This window comes from Lemur catta, chromosome 1, assembly GCF_020740605.2.
Source record: "Lemur catta isolate mLemCat1 chromosome 1, mLemCat1.pri, whole genome shotgun sequence".
NCBI lineage: Eukaryota > Metazoa > Chordata > Mammalia > Primates > Lemuridae > Lemur > Lemur catta.
This window is the reverse complement of record NC_059128.1, coordinates 205187888-205200409: the sequence shown is the minus strand read 5'-3', so window position 1 is coordinate 205200409 and position 12522 is coordinate 205187888.

The window sequence follows — 12522 nt, the reverse complement described above, 5'->3', positions numbered from 1 at the left end:
AAAACATATGTTAACATAAAAACCCGTACGTGAATATTTATAGCAACTCTATTCATTATTGCCCTAAACTGGAAAACACCCCAACTGTCCTTCAGTTTATCCATGTGCCAAATGGATATACAAACTGTGGTACTTCCATGCCATGGCATACTGCTCAGCAATATGAAGGAACCAAGGTGTCATGCTGAGTGAAAGAAGCCAGTCTCAAAATGTTATATACTGTATGATTCCATTTACATGATATTCTCAAAAATACAGAATCAAAGGGATAGAGGCTAAATAAATGATTGCTAGGGGTTAGAGGAGGGTGGAGAGGTGACTATAAAAGAATAGTATGAACGAGTTTTGGGGGGACAGTAGAACTGTTGTGTATCCTGATTGTAGTGGTTGTTACATGAATCTGTACATGTGTTTAAAATCATAGAGAGATACACCAAAAGAAAAAAAAGTCAATTTTACAGTATAATTTCTAAAATAAAAATTAAAACAGAAAGCAAAGCCAAAACAAATCAGTAAGGAAAACAAGATATTTTCCATTGTTTGAAATCTCTAACTGATAGAACATATTAGCATAAATAAAGTCAATGCTATATGGGAGGAAGGAATGGAAAGATAGAAACTTAGATTGGGTTAGATTCTCATAGATCATTAATCCAGGGTCAGCAAATATGCTTGTGGCAGATTGTATTTCCAGTGATAGCTACAATAATATGTGCCAGCCGACATGCTCTTCTAGACCCCAGCTACTCCTCCATCAAGAGGTGTATGCCCCTGTCACTTGATAGTCATTGCAATGGTATGCACTTCCTCCTTGTTCTCTTGGAACACTCGCTCTTAGAACCCAGCCAGGGTAGTGTGAGGAATTCCAGGGAACCCATGGAAAGGCCTGCGTGAAGAGGAACTGAGATCTTTGCCCACACACCTGGGTGATCTTCCAACCAGCAGCAAGCACCGACTTGCCAGCCATGTGAGAGAGCTATCTTGAAAAAAGTCAATTCTAGGTGATACTGCATAGAGCAGAGAAGAGCATGTCTGCCAAGCACTGCCCAAGTTGGATATCCACGAGCAAAATAAATGGTCGCTATTGTTCTAATCCACTAAGTTTTTGGGTGGCTTGTACAGAGCAAAAGATTAATTGATATTTTTACTCATCAACAAAAAGAGGTCAGAGTCCCTTTCTAGAACATGGTGTTCAGAAGAATTCTTGGGATGGGATGAGGCTTAGAGAGAAAGAGTGCATGATTGATTAGTGAAGCCATCCCTTGAGCATAGTACTGAGTGATGGTACCAGTACTAGAATCATGTTAGAATTCAGCACGTTCATGTTATATGATTGAGTAAGACAGAATGCAGGCAGGTTGTGATCTGCTCAAGATCACACAGATATTTAGTACCAGAGCCAAAGCTCCAAATCCGGTCTTCTGACGTGCAGTTTAGTATTTTTTCCACTTTGCCATGTCCCTTCCCAATGACAGATTCCAAGGACTTGAATTACAGGATGTAGAGCAGCAAATATATGCCTGCATGCTTATACTTCCCCTTTCCATGCCTGTGACAGACATCATTAGCTAAGTATAGCACTCTCCTAAGATCACTGGGATGCATGTGGATGATAGATTCCAAATTGCTATAGCTAATGAGAACCTGAGTAGAAAGATATAAGAGCTATAACTGATTTGTATCAGGACTGTCAAAGGAATACAGCAAAGGGAGACTCAAAATACATGCTGTAAAAATATTTGATATGGAAATGCATTGAGTGTGAGCAAGAGGGAAGGCTTTAGACACGACTACTCTGTATCCGGGATGTCTGTCTGAAATGACACATAAACTTACTTCTTACAGGATCTACTAAGGAATTGCTTCTCACATCCTTGGGGAACTCTGCTACAGATCTTGTTAGACAATTTCCATTTAATATTTTTAAACTTATTTTAGTTGTAGTTGAAAGAAATCCTGTTACTTTAGTTATAGTGTTGCATGTATATAATTCGGCCTCCTGCTGAATACCATAGGATTGAAATGCATACAACACATACAAGGCCAGTACTGAAATACTGTACATTTTGATGGTTCTATTCTTCAAAGTTCACTTGGCATCATTTGAGAGCAAGGTAGGCTCAGAAAAAACCAGACCATTTCTAGGGTATGATTTAAAAGCTGGGGTTACAAACTTATGGCACTGTGAATTATAGGTTAGTTCACTAAGAACCAGATTCAGATTCATCCAACGTAGGTCCAAGAGCAGAGCTTCTTTGAACTTGACATAGAGGTGCAAAAATACCCTGTATAAGCAATTGTAACTTAAATCCCAGAAAAACAATTATCACTTTCCTCCCTCCTGTGATTTTGAGTAGGGCAGGCAGGGGTTAGGTATAAGTGATATTTGAATAACACAAGTAGCCAAGTGCATTCAATCATTTATTTGTTCACTGAGCATCTAGTAAGTGCAGAGCAGTTCTGTTAAACACTATGAGTGATACAAAGATGAAATGATCAAGGATTTTTGTCTTCAAAGTTTCTCTAGCAGGAACTCCACCATCCTCTTTTAATAGAATAGGATTTGAGACATGGCCTAATGAAACAGAAATCTAATTATTGGCCAATGGCAAATGGCACCCAAAGAAAAGATCGCTGGGCGTAATTCTTAGCAGTAGGATACATCACTGCAATTGTCTATACAAACCAGCAGGCATCAAAAATATTAATAGCATGCTTCTCTCTCTCTCTCTCTCTCTCTGTGTTTCTCTCTCTCCCTCCTTCTCTCTTTCCCATTTTCTCTCTTTCTATATGGATTTCATTATCGTTGGAAAAATTCTGAATTGCTGGATCACTTAGACTCATTACTATGCTCTTAGGAAATTGTTCTGGGTAATGGAAATTCTTTTCATCAACTCCTCTCAGATTTGCAGTATAGGCTTGCCCTTTAACAAGTAAGTGTTCTTTTCAGAAAAATATGCAGCAAATGTGGCAAAACAAAAATATAATATTCTTGGAAGTGGATTAGTTTGGAGAATAATTAAACTTTCCCTTTTTGTACTTGGACTTGATTCTTATAGTAATTTCTCTGTCTACATTAAATTTTCAGGAAGGTTGAAGTCATTTATTCTCAACTCTTCAAAAGACAGTAAAATTCTTATTACATCTTTTCAGGTTTTGCATTCTATGTTTAGGAGCTGTTGATTTATATTTCCCCCAATCTTTTCTAAAATAGACTATCTCAGTGCTTTCCAATGGATTTTCCTAAATACTAGCAACTTGTTTTTCAACAAATAATCTTAACCCCAAAGCCTTATAATATCTGGTGAATGCCAGCACACAGGAACAAGACAGAAAAGAATCTAAAGAAAAAGTGGGCTTTGGAGTTGATCCAATTGGATGCCCTAGGAAGGCTCTACTATTCCCTGTGTGACTCCAGGTAAATTACTTCATCTTGCCTGGCTACAGTTTGCTTATCTGTAAAATGGGGACAAAACCCACACTGCAAGGTCATTATGAGGATTAAGTACAGTATAAGCAGGCAGAAACCCAGGTACACAATAGGCACTCCTTCACTAACAATTTCCCTTTCTTCCTCCTAAAAATGACAATGATAAGGCTCAGGATTTAATCATTAAAACAAAAACAGTTACAGAAGTAAAACACTCAGGTCCCAATCAACTTTTCTGACACTTTGATATGCTGAATATTTGGCATTTCTCCCCTTTCTTCTTAATGAACAAAAGCCCCTAACATTAGAGAAAATGAAAATTTGGGGAGAAAACTTTCCACAATTTCATTATCCTAATACCACGACTGTATCCATTTTTGTCATGGGCTGGCTTTTATACAAAAGGGTCACATTTTCTCCACAGTCGCAATCAGGACGTGCTTACCATGGCATCATCTCTTTTAAGGGACTAATAGATTTATTCCAGGTGATAGTGGGAAGCACTAAAGAAGAAGAAATGGAAGGCTGCGGGGGTGTTAGAGTTCTCTTATGATACTGTTCAAACCTTTCTCCAGCACAGAAACTCCACAAAGAACTCCTCTGCAGTTTTTGTTACCCAGGGCTGTTTCTTTAAATTGTTTGACGTCAGAGAAGGAATGCTATAGCAACAGTCTGTCAAACTGGAATTAACTCAGAAGAAAGATGGGGGTGGGGAGAGGAAAAATGCTCCCAGGCGGTACTGACTTAAGAGGAAGCAAATTGGATACATGCATTTATTTTATGACATTTTAAACATAAAACGCCCAGAGAAATGTTTTTAAAAAGTCGATTGAGATGCCTGTGGTGTTTCACTCATGCAGAGAGGAGCGACTTGGCAGGGTTATCTGGAAGGCCTTCTGCTTTCACCAGTGAACAATAGTAACAACTTCCAAGTATTGATCATTTATTAAGAGGCAGGCTCTGTGCAAACATTACTTTATTTAATATGTTTAGCACCTCTATGAAGCAGGTATCACTATCCTTATTTTGGCGATGACTAAACTTAGGCCCCGGGGCTGTACATGGTCACATAACTAGTGATGGTAGAGCGGGGACCGACACGCAATTTTGTGTGACTCTGGGCTTCAGTTTACTTTCGTACATTTAGAATTTCAGAATGTTAAACCTAAGTGGGACCCCAGGGTCTTCAAGCTCAGCCGTTCCTTCTATGCTGCTCACGAGCAAAGCAACGCCTGTGCAGCGCGGGGCAGGAAACTGAGCGCACCACTTAGACGGGCGCTTCTTACAAGAGGGCTCAGGCGCCGCGCCAACAAGAAAACGAAACTGCCCGGGAATTAATGTTTTTCTTCTCCTTCTAGCAGGAAACGAGAGAGAAAATGGGAAGCAGAAGCTGCGCGCGGCGCCCGCCCCCTTCGCCCCCCACCCGGGCCGCGCGCGCTCCAGAGCCTGCGCGCGCCCCTGCCCGTCCCCGCCCGGCCCGCGCGCCCCGCGCCACGTCCCCGCCCGGCCCCGGCGCGCGGCGGAGCCGGCTGGTGGGCGGTGCGGGGCTGGGTGTGGCCGGCGGCTCTGGTCTCGGCCGTGCGCCGCGCTCTGCACGCCGGCTCCGCGCCCGAGGGGCTGTTGAGCGCCCAGCGGACACAGGCAGCGCCGCGTTCCCTCGGGCCCGACCTCCCTCCAGGTAGGCGGCGAGCGCGCGAGCTGCGGCTCCTCGGTGCGCCCCGCGAGGGGGTCCCGAGCCTCCCGCAGGGGTGTGAGGCGCCGTGGGGCCGCCCCTGCGGGACGCGGCCCGGCTGGCGGCGCGAGGCTGGCGAGGTCCCTCTGAGTCTGGGACTCGGGACCCCGGGCGTCGGTCGCTGCCCGGGAGGGACGGGGCGGGCGCGCCCTGGTTGCGCTCCGCTGCTGCACGGGGACCGGCCCCACGGCCGCCGTCCCGGGCACTTCCCGGGCCGCTCGGACCGTCGCTTCGGGAAAGGAGGGGGCGGTCGGGGGCGGTCGGCAGTCCCTGTCCCCCAGACCCCCCGGGTTTCTCTTCACGCCTGAGGCCTCCTCCCGGGGGACTGAGAACACCAGCTCGAGCCTGCCCCGAAAACAGCGGTGATTCGGGACTGCCCAGGAGGGTTATTGGGGGGAGAGCGCTAGGAAAACTCACAAAAGTTCTCCACTGAGTGCTAAAATGAGTCCAGTGGTTTTGTGTCAAATTTATTTGTAAGATGATATGTCCAGCGGTTTTGGGGGGGGCGGGTAATGAATTTTGAATACTTGTAGGTTTGGTACATGGAGAGAGCACATTCGGTACATTCTTTTTCTGCTTCAAAACACAAATGATTACCTGATACTTTGATATTTATTGCTATTCGGTAAGGGAGAATTGAATTCCCAAAAGTTTAAAACTAGGCTTTCATTTGTTTCTAGAAGCAGTACTTTGTTATTTTGCATCTCTCTCTTCTCCCACTCCTTCCCTTTCTCTTTCACTAGAGGATGAGGATGTATCTTTCTCTTCAGCCACCAACAAAATAGCTTGGCGTGTAGGTTAGCACTTTACCGGGCAGTTTTGTTAAGGCATTCGGAAATTAACTGGTGGTTACAACATTTATTATCACTCCATCTCACTGTTGTAAACTGAGATTGTGACCTTTAAGTACATCTTCTAGAACAGAGATAGAGCGCACTCTGCTTATTTAAGATGAAAGAGAGTTCGTTTCCAGTTGCTGAGGGATTATTAACATTTAAAATTGTATGCTTTGAGTCTCTGCCATTGCACATGTTAATTCTCTTCAGTGTGTGGCTTTTGGTTTACCACTGATCCTAGGCTCTGAAACTTTATTGTATATTTCAGTATCGGGTTAAGAATCATTTTAAGATTTTTCATGTTGCATTTTGGTTTCTAGATGAATTTGAAACTGAAATAGAAACTTTTAAAATATCATTTTATTGAACATTGTCAACCTTCTGAATACACATTTATAAAATTAATGATTAATTTAGATTGTGATACATTTAGGTTCATCTTTTTGTGTGCCCGTACACATTATTTAGGAAGTTATTCTGAATAATTGGTCTTTGTTAACCTGTAGAATTGTTTCTTTTAAGTCACTGATGCCTAAGTATGTTAGCACATATTTTTACATTTTAAAAATGAACTCTGGGGCAATTTGAAAATTAAGAATTGGAACTAAGTTTTGGACATTTTTCTGCCCTTATCAAATACTGCTTGAGATGGTGTGATTTCTCTTAGGCATTTTATTGAAGTCAGCTGCCTGTGTTTCTTTAGTTTAATCTGTATTTATTATAGGATTTGTTTATTAAACATCTGTTCTGGGCCGATGCAATGCAATATACATTATTCTATTTATATCTCACAATAATTTGGCAAAGAAGACATTATTGACTCCACAGGTAAGGAAACTCTACCTGTGACATGTCAGGTAACTTGCGAGTGGTCATGTAGCTGTTCAGTGGTCAACTGGGATTCAAAGCTAGACTTCTCTGTCTCTAAAATTCATATCCTTTTCCTCTGTGCCACATTAACTTAATGCCAGGGCAAGAGGAGTGACCCTCAGTTACTTGTTAGCATGTGTGTAAAATATCCAAGACATACCAGAGATGCGTTTGTTTTTCTAGCATGGTTGTTACTACTATCTGTCCATGTTACATACAGATCCTCATTCACATCAGCCATTCTCCTTTCACCTCTCGTCTCCTGGTTAAATGTCTTCTTCAAAGTTCAAAACCTCCCTCTTGCTAGAGTAGGATTTATCCTACTGACAATAGTAGGTAGTGATGGCTTAATTATCCTTCGAAAATAATAATGCTATTTTAATGTGGGTTCTCTAGAGACATGGGCATAACTAACTTGGAAGGTTACACACAGGATGGCAGTCTATTTTGGGATATGGGAACCCTTTGATAGCCCTCAAACCAGAAGATATTTTGATATTTTGTCCTACAATTAATCCTTCTCTCCTGTATCTTCAATTTGCCAGTTACTATGGAATCATTTACATTATTATACATTCTATCTCCCCCCTTTAAGTAAAATTATTTTTTGATTGAGTGTTTTCTGCTTCAGTGACTGCCTGATTTCTCTACTTCACCTGGAGAAAAGCATAATTTTTTGACAAAACAAAAATACATAGGGCGATAACCAGAAACTAATTAGTAAACCACACGGTTGGGTAGGAACTGAGTAAACTGGAATAGCAGAAGGAATGGCACTGCTCTGAATACACCTTTTTGTATAGTTTTGGAAACCTGTGAATCTTTTATATGTTCAAAAATAAAACTAACAAGATGAGGGGGGTGCTCCAAATTGAATACAAACAGCAATGAATGAACCAGCTGTGTTTCCATGAGTAACATAAACTCCCTGAAGAAAAAAAAATGAATCCAAGTAAGTTCTGAACACAAGACTTTTACTATATGCCCTTCATTTAAAGATTAAAAAGAGCTGAGAAAAAAATCCTGAACTCTGTGTAGTAGGCTATTATTTGTATGGTAGAGGTATAACAATTCTGAAACTATTTTGTGTGTATTGAAGGATTGAGCAAATGAATAAATTCATTGATGTTTTAGAAGCTGGGGTTTTTGCCATGGGAGAAGAAAAATAAAAATTGGCACTGAAGGAGGCAGTGAAGAACTTTTGATTGGACTGGAATTAGTGGTATCACTATGAACTCAGGGTTAAAATATGTGTATAATATATGCATACACAAATATGTATATTTCCTAGCTTTTGTCTGATGAAAGGGCCTAGGAACAATGATACCCCAGTAACTAATGCCGGTACTAAATGGCTGATTCCAGACCTGGAGCAGGGAAAGTATAAAATGAGCCTTGAATATCTTGAGCCACAATATAAAGACGTGTCCAAAAAAGTGATGGGGAGGTGCCAAAAGGTTATAGAAAGTAGCCTGAAGGAGCTCCCAGTGGCCCAAACTGGGAAAATTTGAGCATCAAAATGAGTGATAGTAAGAGATGATAAGCCATTGAATAAAATAAGGATCCCCAAGTACATAATAAATAAAGAAAAAGGGAAAGCTTTTCCAAGTAGAATGCTAATTAAAAAAATGTGGAAGGAACGATAGAGTTAGAAAAACCATGAGTTTACAATCATCATAATAATATTGATTCAGGCAAGTGTTACACAGTCTCAGGTGATCTCACAGATGATCAGTGAACAAGGGGAAAACAGTAACTTCCCAGTGGAGACATCTGGCAGATACTACCTTAACCAAGTGATCAAAGCATAATCACCAATGTCAGCATAATCCTGTTCCTCTTGATGTGCTTGAACTGGGATCATCATTACTTTTCCATGTATTTCTAAAATATGTAAACAGAATCTAATCACAGGGAAACAATTGGGGGACCTTAAATGAGGATAATTTTACAAAGTGACTGCTTTATAATTTTAAAATATGTCAATGTCATGAAATACAAAGAAAGGCTAAGGAACTGTTCCAGATTAAATGAAGTTCAAGAGGCAGGATAGTTAAATACTATGCATAATCCTGGATTTGATCTTGGATTGGAAAAAATATTGTGGCTCTTAGTACATTTTAGGACATTGGCAAAATTTGATTATGTACCAATTATTAAATGATAGTGTTATATCAGTGTTACATTTCCTGAATTTCATAATTGTACTGTGATTATGTAAGAGAATGCCCTTGTTCTTAGAAGATAACACAGTGAATTATTGAGGAGTAAAATATCAAAATGTTTTCAACTTATTCTCAAGTGGATAGGCAATAATTATAATTACATATACAGAGAGAAACTGAGAAAGCAAATGTGGCACATATTAACAATTGGTCAGTCTAGGTGAAGGGTATAAGGGTGTTCATAATACTATTTTTTCAAATGCATAGTTATCACAAATATTTTCTCCCAATCTGTAGGTTGTTTGTTTACTCTGTTGATTCTTTTGCTGTGTACAAGCTTTTTAGCTTAATTAAGTCCTATTTGTTTATTTGTTGCATTTGTTTTTGGGGTCTTAGTCAGAAATTCTTTGCCAAGGCCAATGTCCAAAAGAGCTTTTCCTAGGTTTTCTTCTAGAATTTTTGTAGTTTCAGGTCTTACACGTAAGTTTTTCTTTTTTTTTTTTTCTTTTCTTTTTTTTTTTTTGAGACAGAGTCTCACTCTGTTGCCCGGCTAGAGTGAGTGCCGTGGCATCAGCCTAGCTCACAGCAACCTCAAACTCCTGGTCTTAAGCAATCCTACTGCCTCAGCCTCCCAGGTAGCTGGGACTACAGGCATGCGCCACCATGCCCGGCTAATTTTTCTGTATATATTTTTAGTTGGCCAGATAATTCTTTCTATTTTTTTAGTAGAGACGGGGTCTTGCTCTTGCTCAGGCTGGTCTCGAACTCCTGACCTCGAGCGATCCACCCGCCTCAGCCTCCCAGAGTGCTAGGATTACAGGCGTGAGCCACCACGCCCGGCCACATGTAAATTTTTCATCCATCTTGAGTTAATTTTTGTATATGGTGAGAGGGAGGGATGCAGTTTCATTTTTCTAAATTTATCAAAATAAAAAAATTTTAAAAACTTTTTTCAAGTTTGAAGTTTTTAAAAATTAAGAGTTAAAAATAGAACTTCAAAAATAATAAAGCTATAAAAAAATCTTTTGGCTGAGTGTGGTGGATCATGCCTGTAATCCCAGCACTTTGGGAGGCTGAGGCAGAAGGAGCGCTTGAACCCAACCCAGGAGTTCAAGATTACAGTGAGCTATAACTGCACTCCAGCCTGGGTGACAGAGTGAGACCCTGTCTCTAAAAATAATAATAATAATAAAAATTAAAAAAATCTTTGAAAGACTGCATGTAGGCTGCCTTTGCTCCTCATCTCCCATTCTCCTCGAACCTATTCCAGAGGGACTTTATCCCGCCCACTCCATGAAACCACTCTTCTCAGGGTCACCAGGGACATCAGTCTTCCCAGGTTGGATCTTCCAGCCACATTTGACACAGGTAATAGATAACTCCTTCCTTATCGAAACATTTTTCCCCTTGGCTTCTGGGATACCCACTCTTTCTGATTTTCATCCTGCCTCCATTTTTTATTCTTCTCCATCTCACTGCATGGTACCACCATCCACCAGTTGCTCAGGCTAAAAATCCCAAGAGGTATCCTTAATTCCCCTGTTTCACTCATGCTAAATTCATTCCTCCATCAGCAAGTATTGTGGGCTCTACCTTCAGAATTATTCCAAATTTGACTATTTCTTACCACCTACATTGCCACCACTCTTGTGTCAAACCATTCTTCCCTGGCCTGGACTACATCAGTAGCTTCCCAGCTGATCTGTAAGCATCCTCCCAGCAGCCAGGATGAACTTTTAAAAGAGATCAAACCAGATTATATCTCAGTCATCAGAACCCATTACAGTTAGATAAAACCTGACATTTATACCAGGATCAAGAGACCTGTGTGATCACATATTGGACTTCTGCACAGCTCCCTCATCTCATCTTCTGCCGCTCTTTGCCTAGCTCACTCTCCTACAGCCTGGCCATCTTCACTGCTGTTGATCCAGCATGCCAGGTTAGTTTCTGCCTCAGGGCCTTTGCATTTACTGTTTCTTCTGCATAGACTGTTTTTCTCCACTTAAGATATGGCTCATTTCCTCACTTCATTCAGGCCTTTACTTAGATTAATTTATTTAAAAATAGCCTTCCTAGTCACCTTCTAACTTATTGTAGTTTTTTCTTGCATAGTATTCATGTGTACCTAAAATTATGTTATTTGTTTAGGTGCTTTATTATCTGTCTCCTAGACCGATACAAAGTACCACGGCAGTGGAAACTTTGTTTTGTTTACTGCTGAATCTTTAGAGCCTGGAATATATCTGGCACATGGTTAGGACTCAGATATTTGTTGAATGAATCAATGAATTGATATTTGCTGTATTTTAGCTAATGCTATTTCAAATGGAGAAGGCAGTTTCCAGAGAATCCTGTGGTCTTAATGCTATTTAAGGTGTTTTGGTGACACTGCTAAAGCTTCTGTGGAAGCTAACAGGTTATCAACTTGGAGTTTCACATCTTCACCTTTCTGTTGTCTGCCCTCTGGTGGAGTAATACTAACAAGCAGCAAAAGAGTAGAATAGGTCAACAAGAAGAAACTAAAATGAAAGAACTTTAATTACTAACTGGATAATTAACTTTTTAAAAATTAGATTTGATAATTTTAATTTTAGGTAAGCCTCCAAATTAAACATAATAAGAAAACAAGCAGTAGTTAGTTTTGAATCGATATCTGGCTTAGGATGAAAAAATAAAAAACTATTGAGCTCATCTAAAATGTTTGGATTACTTAAAATGATTTCTGCTTAAATGTACTTCTTTCCCTTAACATATTTTAGTATTTTTCCATCTGAAGTTCAAAGACCTTCTTTTCTCGACTGTTCTAATAATTTTAGTTCACCTTTATTGACTTTACCATGTGTCAAGTACATATGCAAGTGGGGAAAGCTGGTGTTCAGACTCCAGCACTTGGGCACTAGGACAGCACTTTTAGTCATTTTGCTTCACTGTTAAGGTCTTATAGATGGTACTAGTACCAGAGAATTTCCTTGGGTGCAATAGTTAGGAACAAAATGCTTGATAAGTTTACAGCATGTGTTCCTCAATATCATTTTTCCAATATGCATTATGGAGAGCTTTTCTTCCAGAATTGCTGAGAGATAGATATATGTTATTTGATCTATTTTTAAATTTTTAATTAATTAATTTATTTTGAGACAGGGTCTCCCTCTGTCACCCATGCTGGAGTGCAGTGATGTCATCATAGTTCACTGCAACCTCCAACTCCTGGGCTCAAGCAATCCTCCTGCCTCGACCTCCCAAAGTGCTGGGATTACAGGCGTGAGCCACCGCCCCCAGCCTTTCTGATCTATTTTGAAGTAGAAATCACATGAAATGATTTCTACACTCAGGCGCTATTGACTTGCTAAAATAATATAAAGTTTAAAAGTTTCTCTTAGTGTCCATATTTGATATTTAAGGCAGTATACAGTATAATTTTTGTTTATAATTAAATTTTGTTTTTCAGCTTTAGCCTTAGCAGAGTTGGTTCCTATACAGTATAGT